Source organism: Pseudorca crassidens, chromosome 19, assembly GCF_039906515.1.
Source record: "Pseudorca crassidens isolate mPseCra1 chromosome 19, mPseCra1.hap1, whole genome shotgun sequence".
NCBI lineage: Eukaryota > Metazoa > Chordata > Mammalia > Artiodactyla > Delphinidae > Pseudorca > Pseudorca crassidens.
Window position 1 is genome coordinate 44824749 of NC_090314.1, and position 7396 is coordinate 44832144.

Here is a 7396-nt window from a genome sequence, read left to right on the forward strand (position 1 = left end):
GAATGTGCCTTGTTCATTATGGCATCCCCAGTGCCTAGCATGGGGCTAGGCACACATTAGGCACTCACTGTATATATGACTGAATATACGCTGGAATGAATGTGTGAATGAAAGAAAGAAATCATAGGGGGACAGTAGGGGGAGGAGGGAGGAGATGCAGCCAGGAGGAGGGTCTACGGGAGTGTGCAGTTCTAAATCCACCTCTCTCTTGTGACAGCCAGAGACAGGGGCTTACAGCAGAGACCCATCGTCCTCCACCCTGTGGAGAACCAGGGGGAGTTCTCACTCCTGCAACACTCAATTTTTTCCCAACACCAATTGGAGCCAAGGGCCTGTGTGCCCTGGAGAAGTGCCCCAGGGAGGGTCCACCAGAGCCAGCATCTGTACTCAGGAAGTATCTTCCAGCCAGACCAACCAATTCCTGGATGGCCTCTTTCTAGTCATCTCCAACTTTACCCTCACCCTGTCTTAAAAATTGCTGCTGCAATAGTTTCCTGTGAAATTCCCCCTTCTTTCAGGAAACTTTCCCCTAGGAAGGCAGTTTACCACTTTCTGTTCCAAGACAGAGCCTGCATGACTCTTCCCTAACAGATCACTCAGCCTTGACCTTTACTTGCCATGTTTTACCTTATCTCTGAGTGAATTTGTCATTTTTGCCTCTTGTCTCTCTTTGCGTTCCATTTTGGGGAATTCTCTCAAGGGCAGGTAGAAGGTGTACAGATAAGAGCTGTCAGGCTCCATCAGGGCCAAAGTCTCTACCCTGACACCAATCTTTTTTTTTTTAATATTTATTTATCTATTTAGCTGAACCTAGTCTTATTTGCAGCACACGGGATCTTTTAGTTGCAGCACATGGGATCTTTTAGTTGAGGCATGCGGGATCTAGTTCCCTGACCAGGGATCGAACCCGGGCCCCCTGCATTGGAAGCGAGGAGTTTTAACCTCCGGACCACCAGGGAAGTCTCCCGACACCAATGTTAAGAGACATCCTGGGATGTTTGGAGGCCTCGTCCCAAGCACAGGTTGCATTCTCCTCTCTCCCTCACAACTTAGGTGTTGTTGCAAGGATGCACAGCCCCTAGTGCTGCTTATTCAGGGCTCCTTGATGACAGATTCATAGAAAGTCAGAACCAAAAGAGACCTCAGAAATACCCTAGTCCAATTCTCTAATTTTACAAAGGAAATACAGGGGAAACTGAGGTCCAAAGAGGTGACCTTACTGCAGATGGGAAGGCAGATTGATGCAACTACCTTGGGGGACTTCCTTGGTGGTGCAGTGGTTAAGAATCCGCCTGCCAATGCAGGGGACACGGGTTCAATCCCTGGTCCAGGAAGATCCTACATGCCGCGGAGCAACTAAGCCCATGCGCCACAGTTACTGAGCCTGTGCTCTAGAGCCTGCAAGCCACAACTACTGAGCTCGTGTGCTAACACTACTGAAGCCCGCATGCCTAGAGCCCATGCTCCACAACAAGAGAAGCTACCGCAATGAGAAGCCCATGCACCACAACTACAGAAAGGCCACACGCAGCAACGAAGACCCAACGCAGCGAAAAAAAAAAAACAAACAAAAAAATTACTTTGGAAATCATTTGGCATTTATCTTATAAAATTAAAGAGTAACATACACTAAGACCCTGCAGCTTCACTCCTAGGTATGTACCCCGGAGACTCTCACACACATATGTGCGAGGACACACATGCAAGATTGTCCAAAAACTGGACAGAGCCCAGATGTCCATCAACAGTTGGATGGATGGATGGGTTGTGGTATATTCATACAAGGAAAAACTTGACAGACAGCAGGGGAAAATGAATGAATTGCAGCTACCCACAGCAACATGAATGCATCTCAAAAAACAAGTGTTGAGCAAAAGAAAGTAGACCAGGGGACACAGGTTCGTGCCCCGGTCCGGGAAGATCCCACATGCCGCAGAGCGGCTGGGCCCGTGAGCCATGGCCGCTGAGCCTGCGCGTCTGGAGCCTGTGCTCCGCAACGGGAGAGGCCACAACAGTGAGAGGTCCGCGTACCGCAAAAAAAACAAAAAAAACCCCCAAAAAAACCCACACAGTTATAGTAGGATTCAACTCACATAGAGTTAAAACAAGCAAAACTAAATTGTATTATTTGGAATGGATACATAGGTGGAAAAACCACAGAGAAAAGCAAGGAAATGATTATTGAAAAAAAAAAGGACAGTGGTTCTTTCATTTCATATGTGTTTACTGAACTCCTGCAATGTGCCACATGCTATTCTGGGCACGGGAGCAACAACAGTGAATGAAACAAGCAAAGATTCTCACCCTGTGGAGCTCACATTTTATCAGCAATAAACAATTCATAAAATAAATAAAGAAGTTATAATAATATATTGGAAGGTGGTGCTATGGAAAAAAGAAAAGCACGGAGGCTCAAGAATTCCCAAATCAGGGAGGGATAAATTAGGAGGTTGAGATTAACATATACACACTACTATATATATAGAACAGATAACCAACAAGGACCTACTGTATATAGAACAGGGAACTCTACTCAATATTTTGTAATAACCTGTAAGGGAAAAGAATCTGAAATATATATATATATATATATGTATGTATAACTGAATCGCTGTGCTGTACACCTGAAACTAACACAATTTTATAATCAACATACTTCCATAAAAAAATTAATTAGTTAAAAAAAATAAATGAATAAACAATTCCCGCATTGGAAGTTGAGGGCAAGTAGGTTGCAGTATTATAGAGGATGGGCAGGGTTAGCCTCATTGCAAAGGAGAGATTTGAGCAAATGCATGAAGGAGGGGAAAGTGTCAGTTAAGTGGTGGGGAGGCAGTATTCCAGCCCAGTCCCAGGCCCCTTGGAGCTGAGAGAACAGGCCAAGAGAAGGCCCTAAGGAAGGAGTCTAGCTGGTGTCTTCCTGCATGAGGAACAGTAAGGAGGCCAGGTGGTTGGAGCACGGGGCGTGATGGGGAGAGTAGCTTTTATTCTGAGTGAAATAGGGGACCACTACAGGGTTTTAAACAGAGTGCCATGATCTGAGTTATAATTTAGAAGGAATATTCTGACTCCTGTGTTGAGAAAGAAGGGGGCAAGGGTAGAACGTGGAGACCTAGTTGGAAGGATCTTGCATTAATCCAAGAGAGAGACCATGGGGGCTCCGACCAGAGCAGTAACTGGAAAGGTGGTGGTTACCTGGGTAGGGGTGGCAGTGCAGGAGTGGCGTTGTGATTGGGGAGGGGCCTCACAGGGAGTTATCTGTGTGATGAATGCATGGGTGTTCATTTTATAATTATCTATTAAACTGTACATGTTTCATTGATGTTTCTGTACCTATGTTTTAATTCACAGTAAATGAGGAAATAAAGAAGTAACATAAGGAGACAAGCTAGTAAATGGCTGGGACAGGTTGGGATCCAATTCCAGTGCCTTTTACCCTACCAATCCAACCCAAGACACATGTCCCAGCTCAGTTCCCCTATATCCTGGTGCTGTGGCTTGGGGCAAACCCTGTCACCTCTCTCAGGCCCAGTGTTTCATCTGGGAAACCAGGAAAGTACTGCCTGGCTCCCTCCCTCCCTTGGGTGCTGTGAATTTCACAGAGTGTTTTGTAAACTGCCAAAAAGCACATGTTACTGTTGCTGTTTTATTGAATTTTTTTTTTTTTTTTTTTTTTTTTTTGTGGTACACAAGCCACTCACTGTTGTGGCCTCTCCCATTGCGGAGCACAGGTTCCAGACGCGCAGGCTCAGCGGCCATGGCTCACAGGCCCAGCTGCTCCACGGCATGTGGGATCTTCCCGGACCGGGGCACGAACCCGCGTCTCCTGCATCGGCAGGCAGACTCTCAACCACTGTGCCACCAGGGAAGCCTGTTTTATTGAATTTAAAAAAACATCTTTACTGATATATAATTGAAGTACAATAAACTGTACATATTTAAAGTGTACCATTTGATGAGTTTTAACACATGCATACACAATGAAAATGTTACCACAATCAAGATAATACACATATCCTTTACCCCCCAAAAGTCTCCTTCTACTCCTTTGTAATCTATCCCTCCCTGCCCTATACCTCCAAGTTCCCAGGAGACACCGTTTTGCTTTTGGGCAATACAGATTAAGTTTGCATTTTCTAGAATTTTATATAAATGGAATTATATAGTCTTTTTTGTACAAATTCTTTCATTCAGCATCATTACTTTGAGCTTTATCCATGTTATGCATGTATCAATAGTTCTTTCCTGGGCTTCCCTGGTGGCGCAGTGGTTGAGAATCTGCCTGCTAACGCAGGGGACACGGGTTCAAGACCTGGTCTGGGAGGATCCCACATGCCGTGGAGCAACCAGGCCCGTGAGCCACAACTACCGAGCCTGCGCGTCTGGAGCCTGTGCTCTGCAACAAGAGAAGCTGCGATAGTGAGAGGCCTGTGCACCGAGATGAAGAGTGGCCCCCGCTTGCCACAACTAGAGAAAGCCCTCGCACAGAAACAAAGATGCACACTGCAAAAATAAATTAATAAACTCCTACCCCCAACATCTTTAAAAAAAAAAAGTTCTTTCCTTTTAATAGCTGAGTAGTATTCCATTACATGGATAAACTACAATTTGTTTATCCATTGACCGGTTGATGGCTATGTTTCCAGTTTGGGGCTATTACAACTAAAGCTGCTATGAATGTTCCCATAGAGCTTTGATTTCTCTTGGGTAGATTTCTAGGAGTAGAATGGCTGGGTCATATGCTAAGTGTGTTGAACTTTTTTAGAAGCTGCCAAACCGTTTCCTAAAGTGGTTAAACCATTTTACATTCTCACCAGCAGTGTGTGAGAGTTCTGGTTGCTTAACGACCTCATCAACCTGGTAACATCAGTCTTTTTCACTTTAACCATTATAGCGGGTGTGTAGTGGTGTCTACCTGTAGTTCTTTTTATTTATTCATTTATCTGTTTATTTATTTATTTTTGGCTGTGTTGGGTCTTCACTGCTGCGCACGGGCTTTCTCTAGTTGCGGTGAGCAGGCGGTGGTTTCTTTTGTTGCAGAGCACGGGCTCTAGGCGCGCGGACTTCAGTAGTTGTGGCACACAGCCTCAGTAGCTGTGGTGCACGGGCTTAGTCGCCACGCAGCATGTGGGATCTTCCCGGACCAAGGCTCGAACCTGTCCCTGCCTTGGCAGACGGATTCTCAACCACTGCGCCACCAGGGAAGCCCCGTACCTGTGGTTCTTAATTTGTATTTTCCTAATGACATCGAGCATCTTTTCATGTGCTAATTGACCTTCCACATATCTTCTTCAATGAAATAACTATTAAAATCTTTTGGTCATTTTTTAATTTATTTGTCTTATTATGGAGTTGTAAGAGCTCTTTACTTATTGCACTTACAAGTTCTTTGTCAGATAGATGTTTTGCAAATATTTTATCCCAGTCTGTGGCTTGCCTTTTAATTTTCTTAACAGTGTCTTTTTGAAGAGCAAAGGATTTTCATTTTGATGATATCAAATTTATTTTTTTCATGTTTTTTTGCTCTATTATTTTCATCTATTTTTTTTATAGTTTTATAATTCGACCTCTTATATTTAAGTCTTTTGAGTTAATTTTTGTATGTAGTATGAGGTAAGGGTCAGATTTTTTCTTATTTTGCTTTGTTTTGGCATATGGTCATCCAATTCTTCCAGCATCATTTGTCAAAAAGATTATTCTTTCCCCCATGAGTTTCCTCAGCAACATTAATTGATCATATATGTGTGGATCTATTTATGGACTCTATTCTATTCCATTGATTTATATATTGATCTTTATGCTAATGCCATTACTGTAGCTCTAAAGTACGTGTGTCCTCATCTCCCTCACAGGCACACGGAACTTTGAATAACAATATCACTTTGTGTAGTCATTATTGTTTTTTTTGGTTTTATTTTTTAAAATTTATTTATTTATTTATTTATTTTTGGCTGTGTTGGGTCTTTGTTTCTGTGCGAGGGCTTTCTCTGGTCGCGGCGAGCGGGAACCACTCTTCACCGCAGTGCACGGGCCTCTCACTGTCGCGGCCTCTCTTGTTGTGGAGCACAGGCTCCAGACGCGCAGGCTCAGTAGTTGTGGCTCACGGGCCTAGTTTATCCACGGCATATGGGATCTTCCCAGACTAGGGCTCGAACCCGTGTCCCCTGCACTGGCAGGCAGATTCTCAACCACTGCACCACCAGGGCAGCCCCGTCATTATTGTTTTATGCAACTCTCTCCCTGGTTAGACAGAACTCTTCCAGGAAAGAAATCACGTTATTTTTTTATATTGGTACTAACGGTATTCTTTTTTAAAATTAAACTTAGTTTGAGATAATTACAGATTCATATGCAGTTTTAAGAAATAATACAAAGACATCCCATGTACCCTTTACCCAGTTTCCCCCAATGGTAACATTTTGAAAAACTTTAGTGCAATAACTCAACTAGAAAATACACACAGATCTTATTCAGGTTTCGCCACCTTTACATGTACTCATTGGTGTATAGTTGTGCGTCGTTAAGGGTATCTTTTTGCTATTTAAACCTTAACAATGATTTTTGTTTGTTTGTTTTTAGCTCCCCCTATGAATACAAGGCTAAGCCCTCATAATCTCGTTGGTGTTGGAAGTTGACGTTCCAGAGTAACGTAGTAGAGACTTCCCTGGCAGCGCAATGGTTAGGAATCCGCCTGCCAATGCAGGGCACACAGTTCAATCCCTGGTCTGGGAGGATCCCACGTGCCGTGGAGCAACTAAGCCCGCGAGCCACAACTACTGAGCCCTTGTGCCACAACTGCTGAAGCCCGCGCACCAGAAGCCCCTGCTCCGCAACAAGAGAAGCCACAGAAACGAGAAGCCCACGCACGGCAACTAGAGAAAGCACCCCCCCGCAGCCCAAAATAAATAAATCTTAAAAAAATATATGTAGTAAATGCAGGGTGTTTATTGGAACCTAGAAGAACCTAGTCCACCTTTTTTGGGGGGAAGTGGTGGTATGGGGAAGGATATCAGGAAACGCCTGGAGCGGGTGCGGGCCTGCCAGGTGCTCACTAAATGTGTCACATTGAAGGTTAGTGTCCTTAGGTGCCTGGCCCAGGGTCACGCAGTGAGTGTACACAGACCTAGCACTCCGGCTCCAAAGCCCAGGGCTCTCTCCCTCTAATAGTGGTACACGTGCACATATCCTTGCCACGAATGCCTTACCCCTATTTGGAATTCTGCCCCCGACCTTCTTCCTGTTTTCCTGACTGTAAACTCTGAACGCCACGCAACGCCGAGAAGAACCGATGTAGCGTGCAACAGCCAACATTACAGAGCGCTCCCGCCTCGCGGGCGCCTTGCAGCCGCTCGCCACGAACTCCTCTCGCCCCGCTCAGCGCGCGGCTGCCTGGACG